We start from the raw sequence: 26807 nt of genomic DNA, 5'->3' as shown, positions 1-26807 counted from the left end.
CATGACAACAGGAGCACTTTGTTTTGGACATTTGCCTACAATTGAGTTCTCATTTACTACAGATTTATGGACAATATTGCTGTATTTTATCTTTGAGATATTTTATTGAGAGCAAATACTTATTTCTAGCACACTTTAGTGCTTCTATTTTGTGGATAACAATACATTGCTTTGTACTCCTCCTTTTGCATACACTTTTGGCTCAATTTTGGGGCTATTTTGTTGAAATTATAGTAGCCCATATTCTCTTTATTCTACAATAGTTATGGATGGCAGGTGCTTCTAATGCCTTTGGTGATAGTGCTATCTTCAACATCGACAAGTTGAATGGCAATAATTTTAACTACTAGAATACATAGATTAGTCTTCGTCCAAACAAAGTAGGTTAAGCCCTTGAAATGTAAGGCATAAAGCCGAAAGACTTTAATATTGATGATTGGGAGGAACTTGATGAGCTATGTAAATTCATGATTATTTTGTATTTGTCTAAACAAGTCTAGTTTAATATCAGTGAGATTACTAGTGGTGCATGGCTATTACAAGAAAATATATGTGATCTTTATGATAAGCAAAGCTCCACCTTTTGTAGTTGTGCTAGCTCAAGAATCTTGTGGACTTTCATATGAAGGAAGAAACTTCTATGTCTACTCATTTAGTAAACTTCATTCTATTTGTAGCTTACATTGTAGAAGATTTCCTTTGATGATAATATTAAGTTTATGTTTTTGCTTGTCACTCTCCTCGAGTCATGGGATACATTTTGTACTACCATAAGTACTAATGCTCATGATGGTGGCTTTACATGCTTAGATGTAGAGGAAGATTTACTCACTAAAGAGATTAACAGAAAGAATGTTGATGTAGCCCGTGCCTATCATGCTCTCACAATTCAAGGCCAACATAATGCTAGAGGCAATAATGATTATCATGGTAGAGATCCTCAATAGATAGGTCTAAGTCTAGATCTTGTGGACATGCTCGCAATAAATCCTGTGGTCCTAAGTCTTTACCTACATACCATTATTGTAGGCAATAAGGGCACATATGGCCATAGTGCTATAAGATGCATCAAGATAGACAAGATAAAGGTAAAGAAAAATGTAGGATAATGGTAAATCATTAGATGATTAGTGCATCATTAAATCCGCAATCAAGATTGAAGAGATTAATACCTTGGAGTATAAGTTAGATGACTATATATTGGCTACTTCTTCAGTTGCTACCGCACAATTGACTAATGGTCACTCCTCAAACTCTCAATGTTGGTTACTTGATTGGAGGGCTTCCTTTCATGTGACCCCACATTCAGATGATTTTATAGCTACCATACCATCTCAAGTTCTATATGAATGAGGGATAATTATGTATGTGATACCATTGGTAAATATAGTGATACTCACTTGTAGTTTCTACCTATACTTCTTTTGTTTTACATTATGTATGTTATATCTCGATTTTAACAAAGCGCCTTATTTCTACTAGACAATTGGATGATGCTCATTATCATATCTCTTTTGTTGATTCTTCTTAGAAGATTATTCATGGCAACCTCATGATTTCTACTGGACATACAAAAGTTGGCAAACTTTATCCCTTGTTTTTTGATCTATAGATTGTGCATCGTCTGTCACTCATCTTCCTCATGTATCTTTGTGGCATCATAACCTCAATCACTTATCACTTAAAGGAATAAATTTTTTGACTCATTTGTAGTATCTTTCATCCTTGGAATGTTTGTGTTTTGATTCTTGTGATCATTGCTTATATGACATGTAGACTTGTAATGCTCATAAAAAGTTTGGCTCTATGTGCATGGATGAGCAGTTGGCTCTTGTTCATTGTGATCTTTGTAGTCTCATGTCCTATCAATCTTTGGATGGCACTAAGTATTTTATTACATTAATTGATGGATTTTAACATGAAATCTAGGCCTATCCCATAAAGCGGAAATAAGATGTTTTAGCTACTTTTTAGCACTTCATTTCTTTGGTTGAGAATTAGTTTGGGAATAGGCCAAAACGCCTAAGATTAAATAATAAGGATGCGTACACATCATGTGTTTTGAGTAGTTCTATGATGATCGGGATATTAAGAGTCAATTGACCACTCCTTATATCCCATCCCAAAATTGTGTTGCTAAGCTCATGAATATGACCATTCAGGAGAGGATCCATAGTATGTTCAATCATGTAGGATTACCCCATACATTTTGTGATGAGGCACTTACTACAATAGTTTGTTTGATTAACAGATCCCCATGCACTGCTCTTAGTGGTAGAGTTGCAAATGAGTTATTGTCTCGTAAACTTCCTTCATATGCATACTTGAGACTCTTTGAATGTGAGATATCCTATCACACTTCAAAAGACAAATGCAACAAATTAAATCTAACGTTCGTCAAATGGATTTTTCTTAGATATAGTGATGTAGACAGGATGGGCTATCGTATTGGGATTTATAGGCTAGGAAATTTATCATCAACCATGATGTTGTATTCCATGAGGATAAGATGCATAAGAAGCATGAGAAGGGGTCAATATGGGATTATCCTATATGGGGCCAATGTGGAAATGTCTAAAAGAATATGTGTCACTATTGGAACTGGTTCTATCAATTCTAATAGTGATGGGAAATCAGGCAAATAATGGAGAAACAAATTAGAGATAGAGTCTTGATGGGAGTTAAGTGTGTTGTGATTAGGCTCTACAAGGGATGAAGTAAGTGAAGTGATAAGAGAAGCAATGGATGGACGAGATGTAGTATTGGAAAATTTGTGTAACCAAAGCTTGTGGGACCCTTGATAATAGTCATGAGCTTCTAGAAGCCTCTTAGGGATCCAACACTATGTAAGGTGTGGGTTATGATCTTTACGCAACCTTCTATTACTATACAATTGGCCCTCATTAGATAGCATATAGTTGCTATTGATGTGCTAATGGACAAGGATCCACCTATTGTGCAAGATTACATTGATCTTGGATAGAGTGAACATGATGTGCAAACTCCACATCCAGTTTTGTGACACTCTACTAGAGCCTTCCATCCTCCTCATTGTTATGAGGCCTATATGGATTATGTGATCATGTGAAAATTTTTTATGAGTCCCTTACTTTTGACATGGCTATGTGTAGAGGTGATCATTTTTCTTAGGAGAGGACTATGCAAATAGAGTTTGACTCATTTTAGAAAAACCATATGTGGGGTTTGGTTTCCCTACCTAGTGAAAAACATGCATTAACATGCAAGTGGGTGTATAACCTAAGGAGTACCCCTAGTCATCCTAAGCCAAGATATAAGGTCCCTTTGATCACAAAGGATTTCAAAGAGGAAAGGAAGTTAACTTTGATGAGATCTTCTCTCTCATGGTCAAAATGACTACTTTTCTTGGTTTTGGCCTTAGCTACACAATTAGATCTCGACTTGTATCAAATGGATGTTAAGACAACTTTTCTATATAGGGACTTGTATGAGGATATTTATATACCACAGCATAAGGGATTTGTGGAAAAAGCAGGGAACACAAAGTATACAAATTAAGAAAGAGTCTCTATGGACTTAAGTAGACACCTAGGGAATGATATCATAAGTTTGATGCCTTTATGCATTCACAATCTTATTCTCATAGTGCTATAGATCCATGTCTCTATAGAAGAAGGCCCATAATGGTAGCCTTATTATTGTGCTACTCTATGTTGATGATATGTTAATTGTGGTGGGTAGCTTGATGTATGCCATGATAGACACTAGACCTAATATAGCATTTGCAATGAGAGTTGTAGCTCATTATATGATGACACCTAGCCGGCAACATTGGGAGGCCATGAAGGGTATCATGAGATACTTTAAGGGCACTGTAGAATTGTGCCTTTGCTATGGCAGGTAGGATACTAGAGTCATGGGTTATACCAACTCAAATTATGCAAGACATGTAGATAGTAAGAAGTTCACCTCTAGCTATGTTTTCATCTTTGTTGGAGATATTATTTCTTGGATATCTAGGGTGCAAAAATGGACTACCTTGTCTACTACCTAGGTTGAGTACATTGCATCCCCACACTGAGGCTTCTAAGGAGACCTTATGGTTAGCTTGTCTAGTTGCAAACCATGGTATTACTTCTATGACTCCTACCTTGCATTCGAGTTCTATGAGTGCCATCTAGTTGACAGACAATCAGGTCTTTCATGCAAATACCAAGCACATTGAGATGTGTTATCACTTCATTAGTAAGGTGATTGAGGATAAGTCTTGTCAAGTTCTCTACAAATGGGAATCATACTAATCTACTCATTAAAAGTCTCTTAGTGGAACATTATGCCTTCCTTAGAAAGTTGATGGGTGTAGGATGATATGATGTCTTTTGTCATTAAGTTATACTAATATGTATGTATTGTACTTTTCTCTTCACTTTAGGTACATTCACCTTTAAGTGGGAGGTTGTTAGGGATTAAAGGCTGCCTATGCCTAATTTCCTGTACTTAGCGCATGCACACCTATACACTACAAGTGACAACCACCTATCACTTTCATCTTTATTCATTATTCTTTACTATGATAGAATAATAAAGGAAAGGCAGATCACACATTGTGACTATTGGAAGTTTCCACATATCAAACTTGATCTCTTTTGTTCAAACCTCCATAGCTCTTGCTCTTGCTTTCACTTATGCTCTTTTCTCTCACTCATACTCACCCTTTCACTTGAGCAACTAGATAAGAGTGAAACAAAAAGGGTTCATCAAGTATAGGTACATTCTCAAGTCAATAATAATATCATGGGAATGTCCAAAAGAAAAAATGTAACTTTTTGTTCTTCAAAATACACTTTCACAAAGCCTATGGTATGCTTGACTGGGATTTTGTATTATAATCTCTATACAACCTCTATTTGGAAAAAATTATTCGTAAAAAATATGGGCATTCTCTTTGAGAATGCTTCATCTCTATTACTTAGTATTGTAGTAGACTCTTTGCAATGCCTGAATAAAAGTAGAAATAGATCATTGTTACAACCCAAACAGAAGCCCAAGATAGAAAAGACCCAAAAAGTCAGAAATGGAAGATAGCCTAAGAAGGTGAGAAAAGCAGAAAAGAAATTCAAGCTCAAAAAAATGTAAGAAAAGCCTCAATGCAAAAGAAAGTGCACAATAATCAGTGGACCAAATATTCTAGCAAAGAAAGTGCTGGTGCATTGTAATTCAATTTGTAAAAGAGCGACTGACTCCCTCCTATGCAATTTGTAAATGTAGACCAACACGGGTGAAAGAACCATGAAAGGAGGGAAGAAATAAGGAAATAAGACCTTGGCAAAATCAATCAGTCATGTAAAAAGGGATGGGCACCCAAAAGAGGAGGAGGGCATTTATAAAAAGGCAAAAAAGGAATGGAGAAGATCATTCTTGTGTGTAGCCAAAAGTAGATTTCTTATTCTTCTTCTTTTTGCTCTTGCTTGTGGTGCTTATGCTTGACAGAGGGAGTGTGAGAGAGTGAGTGTGTGAGGGTGAGGTACTACAGTGGAGAAGCTCTCCATCTTCTCCTTTCTTCTTCTCTTCTTTTGTCTTGTGCACGTGGCAATGGAGCATGGAGCATGGAGCATGGAGCATGGAGCATGGAGCTTGAGGTTTGAGCTCGTTTGAAGCTTGCACTTGGATCATGGAGCTATCGAATTGCGTGAAGGAGGAGGTAGCTTGATTGGCATGGAGCTAAGCTCACTAAACTTGTAGCGAGAGCATGTATGGCTATGTGAGAGGTAGCATTGCACTTGGCTTGAAATATTTGAAGTAATAAGCAATCCATGGGTCTTAGCGGTTGAGCAAAAGCTCCCACATTTTGGTTCCATTGCCGGGGCCAACGAATTCAAGCTTGAGTGCCTACATGCTTCAAATCGAGCGACAAAGTAGGAGTTCAACTTTGAAACAACACTTGGTTTTGGGTAGGAAGCAAGGAGGTTAGAGGCAGTTTGATCTCTTTTGCGGATTAGTTTAGGTGTAGGAAGTTTTTTATGCATTGGTTATAATAAGAGTTGTATGTTTTGTATCAGATTTGAGACACTAAGGTTTGGAAAATTACAAAAAATAAGAAAAAGATAACTCTCTAGATAACCGAGAAACGGGGAAAGAAAGAAATCATATTTTTCATATCCGGGAAGGAAAAAAACCAGAGGTGAGGGGAGGAGGAGAGAACACAAAAGGGGAACAAGGGGAGAGAGAGCTCATTTGCATTCAAGGAGTTTGAGAGAGAGAGCTTGTGAGAGAGGGGGAGAGAGCTTGTGAGAGAGGGGTAGAGAGTTACAAGTTTGAAAACTGCATTGCCCACGATCCTTGGTTTGATGCATTTAGCCCTACCAGCTGCACTCAAGATCCTTGTTGCAATCTACTGTGTTGTTCTCGAATTGTGGTAGCATTAGTTAGCATGCATTAAGTGCAATGGAGGCACATTCGTGCTATTTGATGAGTTTTGTGCACCGCTCTCAAATGGCAACCGCAGGCCTCAGATGGTCAAGTCCAAGCCACTGAAGTGTCCACTTTGACAACTCAGTCTCGGATGGCCACACTCGAATGAGAACAACTCGGCAGCCTCAATGCCCGAGTCTGGGCCTCAGATGGCCACCCTTGGACACTCCAACATGTGCACCTTATTCGAGTCTGAGCCCCTCGACGACTTGGATGTTCGAGTCTGAGACTCGGACCAGATAACCAAAACCTCATCTGACCAAGCTTTTTAATCTTCTAGGGGCTAGCTAGGGCTTGCTCCAATTGATCAGTGACCTGGAAATTGGCAAACAAACCCGTAGAAGTGTTTGCACTTAGAAAAAGAAAGAACCCCGATCTAGCAGTCCGTGGGGACCCAAAAGACCCGACCTTTGGTCACTGCTAATTGATTAGAGACTGAAGCTGATTCATAGGGCTGGATGCCTAAGAGACCACCTATAGCAACCCATAAAGAACTCAGGCTCAACCGATCAAGAGTCGTCAAAACCACTTCTTTTGACCACACGAATAGGGGAAGAGCAGAACTAAAATGGAGGGTGCTCAATCCTTGAATACTCAAATGGTCTATCAACCCAAAGTTCAAACAATAGTCCATGAGCAACCAAACAAGGCCTTGCCTAAAGGTCCATGAGCAACCAAACAAGGCCTTGCCTAAAGGCCCTAAGATAATTACCAAGAACCCTGACATCGGTGCATCAATTGAGTTGCAAGCCTCACAATCCAAGCTTGCCACACTTGCTAAGAATCTTCTAGTGGTGGAAGTGTCCCAAGTCAGCTTGTCCTACTCAACCAAACCCAGGGCATCAGAATACCTTAAGCCCCCACCACCACAATGATCCATTCTTAAAGTAGCATCCAATATGTCCATGGCCATAGGGGATGATTTGGCCACATGCATCCGATGGCTAGATTCAAATTTTACACAGTTTGCTAAAAGCTAGGAAAGTTTAGACCTAGGTCTACTTGATGAGCCTATAGCAAGTGAGGTACGTTCCCTCTACCATGTTCTTGGGAAGAGTATGAATTCATCTTTATTAAAACTTCCTCTATTGCAAATGAGATGATTGGTGATGAAATCTCACAAGAAAATAATGGAAGCCAATGTTTAATTACATCTTATCAAAAAAGAAAAATTTCATGCCAATCTAGGAACTCTCTGAACTCCAATGACTCATTGCATCAGAGTCCAATTCATACGTAAGTGGTATAATTTGCATCTTTCATGGGCCCAAGAGGGACACCAAATCATGACCAATGCGGAGCAAAGACGCACCATCAAGACTTCTGAGTACAACCCAATCTATATGGCCCCCACCTCATTTAAAGTGTTGGCTATAACCAAGAATCAACCATTAGAAGACAATGCCATGCTTCACCCATGCTTGGATATGATGCTAACAGATGAAGAACTCCACATTGCAAGTCAACTCAACTCAGGTGACCTATTGACTAATGTATTGCCTTACATCATGCAAGTAAGTATTCGGCCACAAGATCTAGAGATTGTTAAGTGACTCTTGAATATAACCCCAAGTTTTATGATTGGTTCTTGAAAAAGCAAGGCACATCATAGACACGGTGGATGCTCATACACCTTGCTTTCCACAATCCTAGGGAGGATTTTCATCCTTTCCAAGGGGAAGGGGAGGAATGAATGAAAACTCAAAGGGAGTAATGGATGAAAACTCAAAATAGGAATTGAATTCTAAAAGAAAAGCATGTGAAAATTTTTAACTTCTAGGTTTTGTAGGTTATATTCCTCATTGTATGAGAGTTCTTATTTTCAAACACTAATCCTTCTAGTCATTTTACTTTCCATGAAGAGACACCCTTTAAAGAGAACTAATTGTGGGAAGTTGTGTGGCGATAGGAACCTAAATGGCAGGACAACAAGATAAATCCAACATGCTTCCCTACTTAGAGAAGGAGCATAGAAGATATGGACTAGCCATGGAGATGTGAGTATTCAACTAGTTGAAGGTATCATAGTATCCACAATCTGGAAGGAGTGGTAAGACATCCAAAGAGGCAGTGGCACAAATGTTGGAACGATGCAACCTCACCAAGTACCTGGAAAAGCTGGGACAAGACATTGACTATAGTACATGCACCGAATTATTGAGGACCTTTAACATCCAAAGGAACATTGGAACAGTGATAATCAGGCAACACGAGACCTCTAGAAGTGTTGTGGTTTCCCTTAGTCCAAAAATTCTAGAGAAGGCACTAGGGCTAGTAGAGAAGTTAGAAAGGAGACCCAAGAGGGATGTGTATGTAATGCTAGGAATGGACAAAAGAAAAGTCTACACCAATGATGGAATCAACCTAATCGATATCCCAGACCCCACCATTTGGTTGAAGGCTAAAATGACCCATATACTATTTAAAAGCAGAGATACAATGCTCTTATGAGTAGAATCGACATACCCTTGCTAGAAAGCCTTGCAACCACCAATACCTTGGACAAGGAAAACTGGAATGCCTATGTCTAGAAAATAATACAGTACTGGGCAAAGGTGCTAGCCACACCATTAAGGGTGGGAGGAGGAGAGGCTACCACTATAGAGTTCGAAAGGAAAAAACCTCCTCCAAGGCCTCAACCATAGGTTTTGGGGGAGTATTGACAACCATTATCCATGAGGCTCTAGAGGAGGAGGAGAGAGAAGTGGTAGAGGAAACCTCGGAGCCATCACCAATTCACCTGGATCCATCACCAATCCATGAGGAGCATCATTCTCCCACTCTAGCTACCCCAACCATCTCGACCTCAAGAAGAGAACATGAGGGAGAAGAAACCCATAAAGAGCAGCAAGACAACATCGCAAAAATCACTAACAAATAGAAGAATGACCAACCACCCTAGCTACATGAAGCCTTGAGTGAGAGAATAGCTAGTGAGTAGCAAGGCTCAAAACTCTCAAGCCAAGGGAAAAGAAGGAAGATAAGTCTCAAAATCCCCATTTGGAAGACCTGCTTCACCATTGAGGAAAATAGAGAGCTGCAAAGGGTGGAGGAGGAGTCAAAGAGGCTAGAAGAAGAGCATAGAAAGAGACAAGAAGAGGAGAAAGACAAGTTGAGAAGACAAGAAGAAGAGGAGATTTCCCTTGCCATTCAGAGATCAGTGGAGAAACCCTCCCGATCTCAAGAACTGGCAATGATGAGCCTAGTAAGGGAGGATGTGCCAAGCACAAGCACATCATTTGAGGAAGCTAGACCAAGACCGATGGTGGAAGGCAAGAGTAAAGCCCCATTACTCCTAATCCCACTAGACTTGATCGCACCAACCATTACCCCAACATAAGGAATTGTGAAAGGGGCGGTTAATGAAAGCAATCTCATGGCCTAGGTATATATCTAGTTAGCAAAGTACACAAAATTGCACCTACATCCAATGAAGCAGCCCCTCTTGTAGGAACCAAGAGACCAACAACAACCAATGTAGAGTCGTGCCAAGGGCCAAAGCTACCCTGCTTGGAAGTATCAACCACATCACCATGATGAGGATCAAGATGAATTGGTGAAAGAATTTCAAAGCCAACTCCACAAGGCAACTAAGGACAAGAAGGCTGCACTTGCAGAGCTCTCGAAAAAGAAAAGGCCGCATTCACAGACTATAGGATGGAGCAAGCAAGAGTGATGATGATCATTAATAGGGAGATGATATCATTAAAAGAGGATCTAAAGGCAAGCGAGGGAGAGGAGGGCTTAAGGAGTTATATGATGAAGAGAGGGAGAGCCGCATCTCCGTGGAAACTATATGTGCATTCAACTCCCGTGAAAATAAATGCTTAGAGCTCGAAATAAAGAAGCTGAAGAGGGAAAAAGAACAGGCTATGAAGGAGCTACAAGAGGCAAGGAACCAAAGGATGAGGAGAAAAAGACAAAACTAATTGAGGTGCACAACCAGGTGCAGTCTATTCTCCACGAACAAGACATACTTAAACATCAGATGAAAAGAAAAACCCAAGAACAAGAGAAAATGCATATACTGTAGCAAGAGCAAGAGTAGGTAATTGTCACTCTAGCCCAATATCAAAACAAAGGATTGGAGCGGATGAAGGAAAAAGCAGAAGAATGGGTGGCCAAGAACAAATATAGAATTAGAAACTTAGCCTACAAGTTGGCCCACGCCAAGGGTGAGTGCTCTCTAGCAAAAAACAAAGTCGCAGCCATCGAGACAAGAATGGCGGAGCTACAATGCATATTCTTATGAATAGTGTTGAATGTCACGCAGCTAGGGATAGAAGAGATGGCGGAGTAGCTCAAGAGAAAGTTACAATTGATGAGGAGGGCTCTACATCATGGTCTCCATGACAAGGCACCTAGGACCAATATCGGTTTGGGACTAGAGGAGCAATGCGCTCACCTACTCTCAGTTGGATTAATCGCACAACAACTCACTCTATTATGGCTTGGGGAGCCAAAATGGCCAATGCAACCATTGCAATAGGAGTCACTAAAGCCAGTCCAGGAAGGACCTGATTTTGAACCAGACCATCAAGAGGAGGAACAAATGCAAGAATCAAGGCCCCCTACGCAACCGCAAGTGCAATTAGAAGAGCAAGGGGAGGAAGCAGGGCCACTCAAACAAATGGTGGAGGTAAGGCACAAGCATAGGGAGCAAGTGGAAGGTGCTTGCAAAAAGTTTCAAGCTAGGACACCGCAAGTTCCTCAAGTGGCTATCTCTTAAGGTGAGGAGTGTGATCCCATCAATTGGGCAAGGAACTTGTGGTGTGGGAGCAATGGGAGAACCACAGCCCCTTCAAGTTCTCTTTCACCTTCCCTCGCTCATTGGACATAGTACTACCTCCTAGGGTGGTGGAGGATGTCATTAAACTCTCAACTAGTCTTGGGAGGAGATGGCTAGAGGAATGAAAGAGGCACCCCACAAGGTGGTGGAAAGAGCCTACGAACTATTGGGAAGATAAGGCAACAAAGATACCCTAGAGGGTAGAAGGATGTGAGATGCAACCAAGGTAGTGCACGAACATATAGGACTCCAGCTTGGAGGCCTGGATTGCATTCTGTAGCACCCTACCTTATGAATGGGATGATCCTATCTACATGCCCTACCCCAGAAGAATTGGAGTTGACTTCAACTCGGAGGTGCATGGTGACGAAAGAAATTCGATACGGCAGTCTCTATACTATGCCAAACTCCCTTTTGCCACAAAGTGAATGAGATAAGGCACCACCTAGTCATGGAAGAGGGGATTAGGACACTATGCAAGAGGGAGAGGAGCTTGTGAGGGAGAAGAGAAGAAAACAGAGAGAGAGAGAGAGAGAGAGAGAGAGAGAGAGAGAGAGAGAGAGAGAGAGAGAGAGAGAGAGAGAGAGAGAGAGAGAGAGAACTACAAAAAATAGATGAATCAATAAAAATTAAGAGGGCACAAGAAATGGAGAACCCTCAAGACATAACCAATATACACAATATGGACACCAATAGCATGGGCTTATTTCACTGTAGAGCATGCATAAGCTATAGTAAGGGAATGAATTGCATAAGCTCATGAAAGAGAATGGGGAATGCTCAATAGGGCTGAAGAAGGCCTCTTGGCTCTCTCTTGCAAATTACAAAGGAGAATGCCTCTTTATATAGGCCTTGAGAGTGTTTAGGGAGGAGATTAAGATAGAATAGGAATTAATACCACCAAAGCTGCATTAAGGCGGTTCCACGAATGTGGAAGCTCCATCTAGATGTTTTGTTGACCAATTTTGTACTTAATCAAGTTCCATCATAGGTGAGTTGTCTCCATACTCCCCCCCATAGCTTGAGTCCAAGAGCTCTCCTATAAAAAAATATAGAGAATCTTCATAAAATAAGATCATATCTAGCAATAATGGAGAGAGAGTAGTGAGAATTCATACATTACTACTACAATTAAGGATGATTTGAGGGTGATTTAGGAGGGGAATTCTAATGGTTTATTAGCTTGAGAGAGAGGAGAAGAAAGGGGAAAGGGCTGGGAGTCTAATGAATGATGTTTTATGGAAGTGTTAAGTGTGGGTGTGTATAAAATTGGGAGGTGGTCTTCACCATAGTTGGAAAAATTTGGTGTCCACCATTTTGGCCATATCTCCTGACTCGTAGCTCCAAAAATTTATAAAAAACAACCAACCAAAACTTTAGCTCACGCGCTACAACTTTTATGTTGAAAAGTTTTTTTGGATAAGAGTTGAAGTATTTTTAAAAAATCTTACAATATCATGTACCTGATTTTTCTTCCACTAATGCTTCCAAGAAGGTTCCCATTTGTTTAAATTATCATAAGGCTCCAAAGCCATGACATTATGAGCCTCACATGCCTTTTGGATGGCTCCAAATCCATTTCATGTCTTTTCTTTTCACATTACACATTTTCCCTTCACCTTCCTCCATTGATCTTTACTCTTCACCCCCCCTTGGTAAAACAGTCTATGAAATATTTCCATCGAGTGATTTCTTGGATTTTCCAAGAGGTTGTTCCCACCCTCTTCTTTATGTCAAATCTCCAAATGTACAAAAAATCAACAAAGTGTTAGAAAAATATTTTTTTGTGATTTTCTTGGATCATATAGCCCCCCCAACCTCACTAGAGGTATTTATGCCTCTAGACACTCTTTGGTATCTTGAGTTGCCCCCACGTTGATGTGATAGGGTTTTAAGCGCCATTAATTTACCATGGTCTTGTGCACTTTTCCCTCAATGTCTTGAAGTTTGTAGGAGTCATTGTTGATTTTTTTTGTGACCCAAAACGTTCCCTCCCACTGGTAGAGAAACTTGCCATCCTTTCTTTTACCAAAGTGATTGTCATATCGAAGTACTAAAGATCCCTCCTTGATGTTTTTATCTGTTAGCTTCTTGTTGAACTTTTCTCTACGCTTCTCAGCTTCCTCGGAGTAGTGATTGATGGCTTATTCATGATCCAATTGTAGCCTCTCTAGGTCCAGTAATCTTTGATGTAACTTCTTCTTTTGAGAGCCTACTGTGCCACCTAATACCCGAAGGCTAGCTAATTTCACCTCAATAGGCAAAAGAGCCTCTTGTCCATAAACTAGATGAAAAGGTGTGAATCCTAACATGGTTTTGAAGGAGGTTCTATAGGCCCATAAAGCTCCACTAAGGTGCTTGTCCCAATCCCGGGGCCTTGAATGTACCTATTTGCTGATGATTTTACAAATCATTCCACTTACCTTCTCCACCAATCCATTGCATTGAGGGTAGCAAGGGATAGAGTTCATCGTTGAATATTTAGCTTTTGCATGAGTTCACCCACCACATTAGCTCTAAACCCTGGTCATCTATCTGATAGTATTTCAAGAGGGGTGCCAAACCTACAATAAATGTGGTCAAAGACGAATTTACTCACTTCCTTAGAAGTGATTCTTCTAGTTGGCATAGCCTCGGCCCATCTAGTCATGTATTCTACCCCCATGATAATATACTCTTTTCCTAATGGAGTCAATAGTAGAGGCCCTATGGCATCAATTTTCCACTTCTCAAAGGGTCCATAGACCTTGATTGGGGTTTGGGGTTCTGCTATGAGCCGTCGTGGTCTTGATTTCTGACATTCTTCACATGTTTGACACCAATATTTGACATCTCGGTGTAGACTGGGCCAAGTGAAGCTGGCTTGTAGAACCTTTCTACTTGTGATGTCGTGTGCAAAGTGGCCTCCACACACATCATCATGGCAAGCTTTTAAGATTTCTTCAATTTCCCACTTTGAAGGCACTTTCCTAAGCACACCATCCTTACCAAGACAATACAAACTATCATTTACCATGCGATATCTTATCGCCTTCTGAGCTAGCCACTGTCTTTCTCCCTTAGTCAGGTGTTTGGGAGCTTCTCCTTGCTCTAAGAGGTGTAAAATATCTTCTAAGTCTTCCTTGCCTTGCTGAGGTGGGGATTTGATAGCCACTGCTCCCACCACTGACTCATTCAGCTTTGATGATGCTAGATGGTCGGCATCCTTATTCTGGTCTCTTGGCACATGATGTACTTGTGCCTCTCTAAATCTTCTCATAAGAGATTTGGCCTCTCTCATTTTACTAGAGAGGTTTGTATTTTTGCATGCCCATGTACCTTGCATGTGCCTTACCAATAGCATGGAGTCTCCAAAAGCATTCAACCTCTTGATTGAATTACTAAGACACCAACAAAGACCATGAATTAAAGCTTGATATTCTGCCTCATTGTTAGAGTGGACACCTTCCAAGATGATCCCTTCACCATAGATTTTCTCTCCTAAAGGAGAGAAAACAACAATGCCTACGACAGCCTTATCCTTAGTTCTCTTGTATGCACCATCAAAGTAGAGGCTATAAGCATCTACAAGAGTCTTTATGGATAGGGGTGGTGGAAGGTCCTTTCTTTTCACCCTGAGATTTTTCTCATAGCACCTGTTTGTCAAAATATCAGCTAGGCATGCTCGAGTTTCAACCTGCACTATATATCAAACTCTTGAAGTCGGACCACCCACTTTGCTATTTTGTTAGAGATTTCCATATGTTGTAGTGCATAAGGAAACATATCCTCCACAGTGATGATCACAAACCTCTTTGGAAGAAAATATGGCCGAAATTTGGTTACTGCAAACATGAGGGCCGAAACTAGTTGTTCCATGGAGGTGTAAGCTTTCTCTGAGGCTTTCATGAGGCGGCTGGCAAAATACATAGGCCTTATGAAGGATGTTTTTGGATCTTTTTGTAGGAGAGCAGCATCAATGGCCTCTTCTCCCACGCTAGGGTTTACAAAGAATGTTTCTTCCCAACAAGGCTGGCGGATTAAAGGAAGTGACCCCAACATTTTCTTTATCTCCTTAAAATGTCCTTCACTTTGTTCACTCCATACAAGTGTTTCTTGGCATGCCAGTTGTTGCAGGGGTGATGGGACCTCAAATGGGTTAGCACTGGCTATGGCACTAGCCGAACCTCATGCTTAGAACAGACAAACACACCCTCACGGCCTCGCGGGCTAGGAGCATCTATCTACTGCTAAAGGATGAACTGTCCTAAAGCCTAATCTATGCCTAGTCCAACGTTTCTCTTTCTATAAACTCCACAGAGGGAGAACCCACACACATTGGCAATAAATGCCATGATAATCACATACATGGGAGGCAACCTCTCAGTGGAATCACTGCGGCCCCACTGCAGCTCTCCTACATCGTAGGGATTGGCCCCTTGATGCGCTGCTCAACATATAGAACAAATGAACAAACTCCACTCTTTCATTTTGAAAGTACTCCAGGAGATACCATGTGTCCTTACCAAATAATTCCCCAAGAAACAAACGTCTATCCTATGGCTTAGGTTGCCTTTCCACACTCAAGCGTGGATCATCATAATCGAAAACAGGTGCTATGCATCCAGTCTTTTGTATTCTGATACCATGGTTGACATGCACATGCAAAAGTGGATGATCCTAAAGTGCTTAAATATAATTTTCAATCAGAAACGAGGCTTTCCAATGCTCATTCACTAACTCGTTGCGGTGATGTAAGGATAGCACTGAGACAACGCCCGTGCTACTATCCTCTTAATTAAAATACAACAAACTCTATGTCATGATATGCATCAGAAAATCAGCAACAATCAACATGCAAATTGCACCATTCAAACATCCCAACCCCCTACATTTAGGTATTGCTTTTGTTGCATAGGTGTAGAGGTTCATTTTGTCATGGTTTGATATATGAAAAGCGATAAATCACAAACTTTGACAAAGAGATAGGGCAAACTGAGGCTAAACCTCATGCTTTGCCGCTACCGCACATCCACAAACAATCATTATATTTTTCCTTATTTTAGAGAGGCGTATTCCTATTTTCCCCTTATTTTTCCTATTTTTGATTTTTCTTGTTCCAATCACTTTAGCATACTAATATTCAATTTATCTTCAATTTCCCCCCCATAGGAACACATTTCATCCACCCAAAACGACAAAATTATCATTTTACCGCTTAAAAACCGTATTTCAGGTTTTTGGAAATTAAATAGCGCATGTAAATCATTGCAAAATCAAATTTTTTTGATAAACAACAATTAATTATGATGCAACTAGCACTCAAACAAATTTTCATCCAATAAGAACATCATTACCATCATAAACTATAAAAAAACTTCATTTTTCTTCATAAAAATGGTCATATCGTGTTTTTACGAAACCTGAGACACATTAAGTGACTGCATGACTAGCGGACGGAGCCTCCATTGCTCTCAATCCAATGCTGTACATCAATCTTCAGCATCTCCATCAATCTCCATCACCGTTTGCTTCAATCTCATTCCCGGTTTCTCCTTCAAGATAGTGCGCATGAATAGCCCATAGAGAGGAGAGCGAGGGAGGAGAGAGAAAGACTAGATTCTGATCTCTTCATTCAGCCAGCCATCTCTCATGCAAGGACCGGCGATAGGATCAGGGAAGAAGGAGAAGTTGGTGGCCAATGTCTGTCCTATGGGTTGCTTACAGCCCAAAAATCGATTTGGGGGGGGGGGGGGGGGAGGAGTGATTTTTGGGCCGCCATTTCCTTCACGATGTGCTGCCGCCATCGTGGGAAAAATTGAGGGAGGTGGGGTTAAGGTCCCAAAGGGCACCCCCCCTTTGGCCTAAGTTTTGTCCACCTTTTCATTCTTGGCCAATTTTTTGCCTCTTCTGTGTCTAGGCTCCGTTTCCACCTCTGAAAAATCCTGCGCGTCCGTCTCGGCATCCCGCATTGACTGGCAGCTCCCGACATCTTGCACGATAGTTGAAAAAATTATCAAAAATCCACAAGTGTCGCTTGGGCACCTTTTAAAAGCCATCTTTCACTTGGTGCTTAAAACCGTCTTAGCTGTAGCTGCAGCCTTCGATGTCGAATATTTTTTCCCTAAATTCTAGATTTTTTAGCAAATTTTAGGCACATCCTAGGCTCAAAACTCCGCTCTCATTGGCGACCACGAGATAGGGCGACTCAGCTTGTCGAATCCCATAACAGATCTGCACAAACAACCAAAGGAAGCATCAAGCTGATACAAAATATATACATATTAAAACACAGTACAATGCTCACCCTACCCCCTGACAAAACCAAGGTACGAAATCCACAAGGAGTAGGCCTAGCATAATCTGATAGAAGGTCCGAAGGTAGTCACTAACTGATTACTCCAACACGACCAAACTAAAAAGAACTATCAAAGAGGTCACCCTAAGTGGTGGTCTGAACTACCGACCTAACTAAGGACAACACACCCAAAAAGCTCCTACGAGGCGAGGACTCCTATAGCCCGATCAAGAAGTATTGTCTTTTAGCACATTTGATCTTTATCACCCTCTTTAGCCTTTCGGCCTCTTATCACGGCTCGTAGGTTAGAGGTTTCAGTGCCATTGACGTGTACAGCCTCGATGAGGCTGACTCCATTGCCTTGTGGCAACTCCTCTATAGTGGTTTTTTCCCTTTGCAGTATTTGTCTTGGTCCATCATTTTGCTGGAGGTTATTACCTTGCGCTCTATGATTAACTGGCCCTAGCTGTTTACTCCATTGTTGGAGGGAACTAATCTTACTCCAACAGGTAGTAGCTAAGTGGCCCGACTTCCCACAAATATCACATTTAACATTTGGACAGTTAGGGACATGTTGTCCGTCAGGCCACTTACAACAGCTGAATCTTGAGGGACCACCCTCTTCAGGATGTTGACTCCCTATCAGATTCTGCTGCTTCTTCAGGAAATTGACATCAATAGCTATTTGCCGATATTGTTCAGAAATCATGTCAGTGTAGTGCTTCATCATATCCTTAACTTCGCCAAGGACATTAGAGGCACTCGACTCATAGCCTTGATCATCTGTCCGTCATTTCATTGGCCTAACAATTTGATTGGGCATTGGTTGTTGACTCATAGGAACAACATTAGGGTTCGAAGCTTGGCCTCCAACATTTGGTGGAGCCAAGTGACTGGCCATAGGCATAGTCACACTGGGAGGAGCTGGTAGCAAAAGTACATTTTGAACCATGCTTCCTCTCCCATTAGGGTTATTCATAGGCATCCCTTGACTTCCATTTATCAATGGTAAATTGTCTCAAGGTACTAGACCCGCATTAAGATTTATTCGAGAGGAGTAGGCCGTTTGTAATCGTGACTCTACTCCTTCTGTTCGCGTGATGGCGGTGTCTATATTAGCCAAAGCCACACTACTCAATTGTACCTGAATATTGAAATCCAATCCATGCAAGAACTATTGCAATTGGGCAATTGGCGGAATGGGAATATAAGTTTGTAACTTACGAAATACTTCCTTAAGCTTCTTGGTATAGGCTTTCACATTGTCATGGGGATCTTGGCGTGTTACATTCAAAACACGCAACCAGTATTGGCTACCTCTTTCAGGGGCATATTCTCCTTGGAAAGCTGCATAAAATTAGTCGATTGTAGTGATGGTTCCAGTTTCTATGCTGTGATACCATACTGCAGCCCTTCCTTTTAATGTCATGTTAAAGAACATCATAAGATGTCCCTCATCTTGGATGCGGTAATTAAACGTTAATCTTTGGAATTCACAAATGTGAAACTCCGCATCTTCTTCAGCTAACCCATTAAAAATGGGCAAAGGAACTCCTAAAGCTGGTACATCTGGCGTCCCTGTAGGAATTGCAATGGGTTGTGCCATGATGACAATCGGATTGACAATAGGAGTTTGGATTTATGGGATCACACCCCCACTTGAAGTGGATTGACTTGGTGGAAGAGAGGAAGAACTTGCACTTCCTCCTACACCTAAAGGACTATGTGCAATAGTTGGGTTACTAAGACCACTGCCTTTTATGCGTATCGATCTACTCCTTTGAGGAGAATAGCAACTTACAATCTCCAATTGCCGTCTAGCCCTCTTAGCACGTTTTGCTTTTTGTATTTCGGCTTGACGGTCCTTGTCAGAGGACATAAACCAACTTTTTGATCCCTAAAAAACCTAGATTCGAGAACCACCACTTGTTGGTAGCTCTCGTCAGCAGACGCACCACTGATGGAACCTCAAATGGGCCGGCAACACTGGCTATGGCACTAGTCGGACCTCATACTCATAACACATAAACACACCCTCACGACCTCGCATGCCAGAAGCATCTATCTGCTGCTAAATGATGAACTATCCTAAAGCCTAATCTATGCGTTTATAGTTTTATAGTCCAACGTTTCCCTTTCTATAAACTCCACAGAGAGAGAACCCATACACATTGGCAATAAATGCCATGATAATCACATACATGGGAGGTAACCTCTCGGTGGAATCACTGCGGCCCCACTGCAGCTCTCCTACATCGTAGGGATTGGCCCCTTGATGCGCTGCTCAACATATAGAATAAACAACCAAACTCCACTCTTTCATTTTGAAAGTACTCCAGGAGATACCATGTGTCCTTACCAAATAATTCCCCAAGAAACAAACGTTTATCCTATGGCTTAGGTTGCCTTTCCACACTCAAGCGTGGGTCATCATAATCGAAAACAAGTGCTATGTATCAAGTCTTTTGTATTCTGATACCATGGTTCACATGCACATGCAAAAGTGGATGATTCTAAAGTGCTCAAACATAATTTTCAATCAGAAACGAGGCTTTCCAATGCTCATTCACTAACTCGTTGCGGCGATGTAAGGATAGCACCGAGACAATGACCGTGCTACTATCCTCTTAATTAAAATACAACAAACTCTATGTTATGATATGCATCAGAAAATCAGCAACAATCAGCACGCAAATCACACCATTCAAACATCCCAACCCCCTACGTTTAGGTATTGCTTTCGTTGCATAGGTGTAGAGGTTCATTTTGTCATGGTTTGATATATGAAAAGCGATAAATCATAAACTTTGACAAAGAGATAGGGAAAACTAAGGCTAGACCTCATGCTTTGCCACTACCGCACATCCACAAACAATCATTATATTTGTCCTTATTTTTGTGAGGCGTATTCCTATTTTTCCCCTTACTTTTCCTATTTTCTTGATTTATTTGTCAATAAAATATGCTATTTTCTGATTTTTCTTGTTCCAATCACTTCATCATACTAACATTCAATTTATCTTTCATTTTTCCCCCATATGAACACATTTCACCCACCCGAAACGACAAAACTATCATTTTACCGCTTAAAAACCGCATTTCAGGTTTTTGAGAATTAAATAGCGCATGTAAATCATTGCAAAATCAAAATTTTTGATAAACAGCAATTAATCATGATGCAACCAGCACTCAAACAAAATTTCATCCAATAAGAACATCATTACCATCATAAACTATAAAAAAACTTCATTTTTCTTCATAAAAATGGTCATATCGTGTTTTTACGAAACTTGAGACGCATTAAGTGACTGCATGACCAGCAGACGGAGTCTCCATTGCTCTCAATCCAATGCTGCACATCAATCTTCAGCATCTCCATCAATCTCCATCACCATTTGCTTCAATCTCATTCTTGGTTTCTCCTTCAAGATAGTGCGCATGAACAGCCCATAGAGAGGAGAGCGAGGGAGGAGAGAGAAAGACTAGATTCTGATCTCTTCATTCAGCCAACCATGTCTCGCGCGAGGATCGGCGATAGGATCAGGGAAGAAGGAGAAGTTAGTGGCCAATGTCTGTCCTATGGGTTGCTTACAGCCCAAAAATCGATTTGGGAGGGGGGGGAGGAGCGATTTTTGCGCCGCCATTTCCTTCACGACGTGCTGCCGCCATCGTGGGAAAAATTGAGGGGGGGGGGGGGGGGGGTTAAGGTCCCAAAGGGCACCCCCGCTTTGGCCTAAGTTTTGTCCACCTTTTCATTCTTGGCCAATTTTTGGCCTCTTCTGCATCCAGGCTCCATTTCGACCTCTGAAAAATCGTGCGCGTCCGTCTCGACATCCCGCACTGGCTGGCAGCTCCTGACATCTTGCACGGCAGTCGGAAAAATTGTCAAAATCCACAAGTGTCACTCGGACACCTTTTAAAAGCCGTCTTTCACTTGGTGCTTAAAACCGTCCTAGCTGTAGCTGCAGCCTTCAATGTCGAATATTTTTCCCCTAAATTCTGGATTTTTTAGCAAATTTTAGGCACATCCTGGGCTCAAAACTCTGCTCTCAAGGAGATATATGGCCTGAGAGAGTAAGTGTATAAATCTACCCAAATATCTTAGCTTTTGTAAGAAGGAGACTAATTGTTTGATGGAGGTTGGGAAAGGTAGAGCTAGCAATGTGTCTACATTTTTTGGATCTACCTCGATTCCTTCAATTGACACTACATGCCCTAGTAGTGTAACCTTGCTTTTCCCAATGTGACATTTATCCTTATTTAGTTGTCCACCCAACCTATCTAAGCGAGTAAATCCTTCATCCACCTTGCGTAGGTGTATGTTCCTTGAGCTGTAAATACAAAAGTCATCTATGAAAACCCTTATGGACTTACCAAAGTAAGGTTGGAAGACCATATTCATGAATCGTTGAAAGGTTGCTGGGGCATTTGTGAGACCAAAGGGCATGACCCGAAAGGCAAAACAGCCCCATGGTGTGATGAAAGTGGTCTTCTTTTGATCTTCCTCTGCAATGCGAATCTGGAAGTAGCTAGAGTAGCCATCACACAACACTGTATACCGCTCATGTCCGGCTACTTCATTCAAGATTTCATCCTGAAATGAGAGAGGGAAGTGGTCCCTCTTTGTTGCAGCATTTAGTGGCTTGTAATCTATGCATACTCGCCACTTACCATTTTTCTTTGGCCTCACTACTACTGGGGAGACCCATTTGGAATCTTCCACTAGGTATATGAATCCTGCATTCAAGAGTCTCTTCACCTCCGTTCAACAGTGCATCCTGTTGCACAACTCCCAGTCTTCTCAATCTTTATACTACACGTTTGCTTCCTTCTTTGAGTTGGATGTGATGCTTCACTGCAGTGACACCTGTAATGTGAGTATAATCAGAAATAAACAATGATGCATGCTTCTTCAGAACATTCACATAACCCTCCCTTTCTTCATCTTTTATCTCCTTGGATATCATTTTCTCTAGGCTAGCATCCCACACATCTTCTTCTTGGATTCTTGGGTTGTCTTTTGATGAGGTAGGTTCCTTTAAGGTGACGCCCATAACTTTGAGAGTGCTATCACTCTCTCCACTTGAACTCTCTTCCTCTTCTACTGATGAGGAACATCCGCTTGAGCTCCACTCATCGGCAGACGTTTCTAGTTCAAGGTTCTCTTGACGCCCACTCTTCAAGTTGTAAACCATCTTTTGATCGTGGCCACCCACCTTACGTGGCCTCAACTGCAGATCCCCTGTTGCCAAATCTTGCCTAGCTCCAATGCCCATAAGCCAAGGTCTCCCTAGGATGAGGGGATATCCTTCTCCTTTTATTGGCATCACATAAACATCCACTGCTGCAGTGATTCCAAAAACAAAATCTCTCAAAGCTTTCACTACACCCACACATGTGACCGCATGATTGTTCGCCATCTTTGCCCTAAAGGTTGAGGATTCCATTACTTCTAAGCCTAATTGATGCATAAGTTTTTCTCTCATGACACAAATCTCTGCTCCACTATCGATGTATGTTTTTCGAATTCGTTGACCTTTGATTTGAGCTCCACTAAAGGAACTATATCTTTGAGGCCATATCCCTTGATTGCACTAACCATTTTACATTGCATTGCCATTGTACTTACCATTTTTGACCATTGTTGTCATAGCTTTGGAGAGGCATGAAGTAGTTGTGGCCAAGTAATTTTTGGCCCTTGAGAGCTCACATTTGCTATTAGATCATAAGGTTGTGTCCGAGAACCCAAAGGGACGTCGGAGATATCAATTTTAGACCTAGTTCGAGTCTTTCTCTTCTTCCCTTCATCTCTAGGTGCCCGTGATGTACTTACCTCATTGATTGCTTCCTTGCTTGCCTCAGTTTGGACACGTACCCGCTTGATAGGCATGGTCTCTACTACATCTACCTTCATCTTACCTCTCGCTATTTCTTCTTGGAGCCTTCTATCCCTTAGGACATTAACATTTGGTTGAACAGCAGCGGTTTCAGCTTGAACATAAGGTGGTTGTAAAATTGCAGGTCGTGACTGCTCTTGCTCTTGAGTCCTAGCACGAGGAGGGCTTACTTGTTGTCGAGGACCTATGGCAGGGTGATCATATCTTCTAGGGTGAGGACAATTGTACATGCCATGTCCATTTTCTCCACAATTGAAACACAACATCTCCCTTGCTTGTCGCCGCATTTGTGGTCGATTCCCACCATTCCCCTCGGTAGGTCTTCTTGCACCTTGCATAAGATTCACTCTCAAACCCTCTAGTTGATTAGTAAGATTGTTTATTTGGTGGATCATGTCTTCTTGACCTCTAATAAGGCTTGATGCATTAGATATTGGGGGTAAAGGCGCCTCCGCCGTGCCGCCCCGTGTATTACTACATTGACAGTACCTGCCACTGCACACTGCAGGTGGCGGGCGCCCGTCACGTCACTTTATTCTTTATTCTTTTAGTGACAGTTTGAATAAAGGAAGGCCCGGTCACACATTGTGACTGTTGGAGTTCCCATTTCTTGTCTCTCTCTTTCTTGCTCTTGCTCTCCCGCCATAGCTCACATGCAAGCTTCAATCCTTCTCACCTTTCAACTGGTATCAGAGCTTGGCATTCTCTTGCTCGAGCTCGACTCGGTGCTTCCCGACCTTCGCATCGACTCGCTTCACGCATTGGGTCTCCATCCCGGCAGCCATAGCCAACCTCTCGAGCTCCCGACTCTCCCCGGCTTCCCAAGCTCCATCCCGGTCTTCTTGAGCTTCATCAGGGCCTTGCCCTTGAGGTATTGCTTCAGCATTTGCAGGCATTTAAGTGTATTCTCAGTTTGAAATAGGGCAGGAACAAAGGGTAGCCACTCTTCTTGAGCTCCATAGCTCATATCTTCCCTCCCCTTTGCATTGGGCCTTCATGGCTTGGTATGTGCCTACCTTGGGCCATCATTGAGCCCCCCAACCATCATAACTCCGCGTGATTGGCAGCAGCACTCCAGGCCTCAACACGTTGAATATGGCGCCCATTTTCAGACTTTGACCTCCACCTTTTACAGCTGAATGCTTTGTTGCTCATGGATCACTCATCATTGGCCTATTTGGAGGGCATTTGAGCCTTTTTTTGGATGTCATTTTGATGCTTTGGCTTTACATTGAGGTTGGGAGCTGATCATTCTCAGTTTTGAAACTGTCATTCACTGCATAACAGTGCTGGAACCAGGGCAGCACCCCTGACACTGACGTTTGTTGCTTATGCCTCATTCCATTGGAGTTATTTGATGCCCATATGCGGTCTATCTTCTACCCGGATGTATTGGGGATATATGCATTTGGTTTGACCATGATTTTGGCTTGAATTCGGGGCTGAAATCTACTGTTTAGAATAGTAAATACATGCTGGAATAACAGTGGGCTGAAGGTACTTTACATGCTTTGGCACTTACCTACCGATACCGGATGTATGCTTTGAGCTTTGGCATGATGTCTCTGACATTTGGGGACGACTTGGAGCATATGTATGAGATTATGGGATGCTTTTGAGCTTCGCATTAGCTCTGTCTTCACTGGCATTTGGACTGACTTGGCATGCTCGTGGACTGCCTATGCCTCATGTCTCTGCTTGACAGTTAGGCTTTTGCATTACATGCTTTGGTTCGTGACATATGCTATTTGGTTCGTGTATGCCATACCGACATTTGGAGCTTGGATTTGGATGTATTTGAGCATTCCCGGCTTACTTGATCACACTGATCTTGGTTGCTATTTGGATGTCATTGAGTTGACCGAGAGCTTATTTGGGCTTATGTATTGCTTCATGGTTAATACGACCGGTGCTTCATGTATGTCATGCTCTCTTGGATGCGCTTGATGCATTGACAGGGTCACTTATCACTGGTGCTTTCTCTTGGGTTGTTTGAGCTTCTGAGCTCGCTTTGTACGCCTTTTGTGCCAGTGGGAGCATTTTACATGCTTGCTTGACCTTTGACAGTTGCATGCTATTGGAGCACTTACATGTATTTGGAGCAGTTTATGTCTTGAGCAGCTACATACGCATTGAGACTTTGGGATCATACTCCGATCTTTATGGATATGCATTGATGTACTCTTGGTTCACAGGATGCTTATGAGCTGAGTCTCATATTTGGATCTTTCTCTTTGAGCAGACACCTATTTGTGTCAGGTTTTGGCAGTTATAGGAACACTTTGCCTAGAGTGTCTGGGGGTGTGCCTTTCACTGGCAAATGTTATTTTGACATGCTTTGGTGTTGAGCTCATGTTCTTTTCACTGTCATTGGCCTTGCTTATGTCCATTTCATGCCGGCTTTGGACCTAGCATTGTTTGCTTGACATTGGATCCTATTTTGGGACAGTTTGCTCTCTAGACTGCATACATGCAATTTATTATAGCAAGCAGTTATTGGTGGACTGAGGTGTACTTTTCATGCTGAAATATCCTGATTTTGTGTACCGGACCTAGTACTAAGTGGGCAGCAACTTTTGGCACACTTTGCTCGCCCTTTGGACCCCGTTTTGGTCATTTTTGGGCAGTTTCTGCAGTAAAACAGCAAGCAATTTTGGACTGTTTGGGCATTTCCAGCCTGCATAATGGTGTCATCTTCGCATGATAGTGCCATCTTTAACATTACAAAGTTGGATGGTACCAACTACTCTTATTGGAAGAGTCAAATTTGGCAGGTCTTGGTGCAGAAATCTCAGATTAAGCCACTTCGGTTGAGTGGGGAGCAGCCTGAAACTATGGACAATGACGACTGGCTTGAACTTGATGAGCTATGCAAGTCCACGATTGTATTGTCTCTCACTAAACATGTACATTATAATGTATTTGAGGAAGCACAGAGTGCATGGGATCTATGGAATAAGATCAAGAATCTTTATGATAAGAAAAGTCCGGCGAGTCAGATGTACTGGTTGAAGCAACTTATGGATCTGCGCATGAAGGATAATGCGACTATGTTTGCTCACTTGAGCCAGTTCCATGCTATACTGAAGAACCTGACTTCGCAGGATATCACCTTTGGAGAGGAACTAACTCCTCTTTTCTTGCTTGGGACTCTGAATGAGTCATGGGATGTATTCCGCACTGCTCTTTGTGCCTCTAGTGCTACTCTAAAATTGGCAGATGTTGAGAGTGCTCTTCTTCAGGAAGAGGTGAATCGCAAAAACTTGGATGCCTCTCGTGGTAGTCATGCTTTGATAGTTAGAGGCAGGAATGACAGGAATGATCGTGGTAATAACTGTGGCCGTGACTCGCAGAAGGGTCGGTCTAAATCTCGTGGCAAGTCGCGTGGGCGCAA

Source organism: Lygodium microphyllum, chromosome 8, assembly GCF_053477565.2.
Source record: "Lygodium microphyllum isolate KBCC chromosome 8, Lygodium_microphyllum_v1.1.10, whole genome shotgun sequence".
Classification (NCBI taxonomy): Eukaryota; Viridiplantae; Streptophyta; class Polypodiopsida; order Schizaeales; family Lygodiaceae; genus Lygodium; species Lygodium microphyllum.
Note: the sequence above shows the minus strand (reverse complement) of the source record.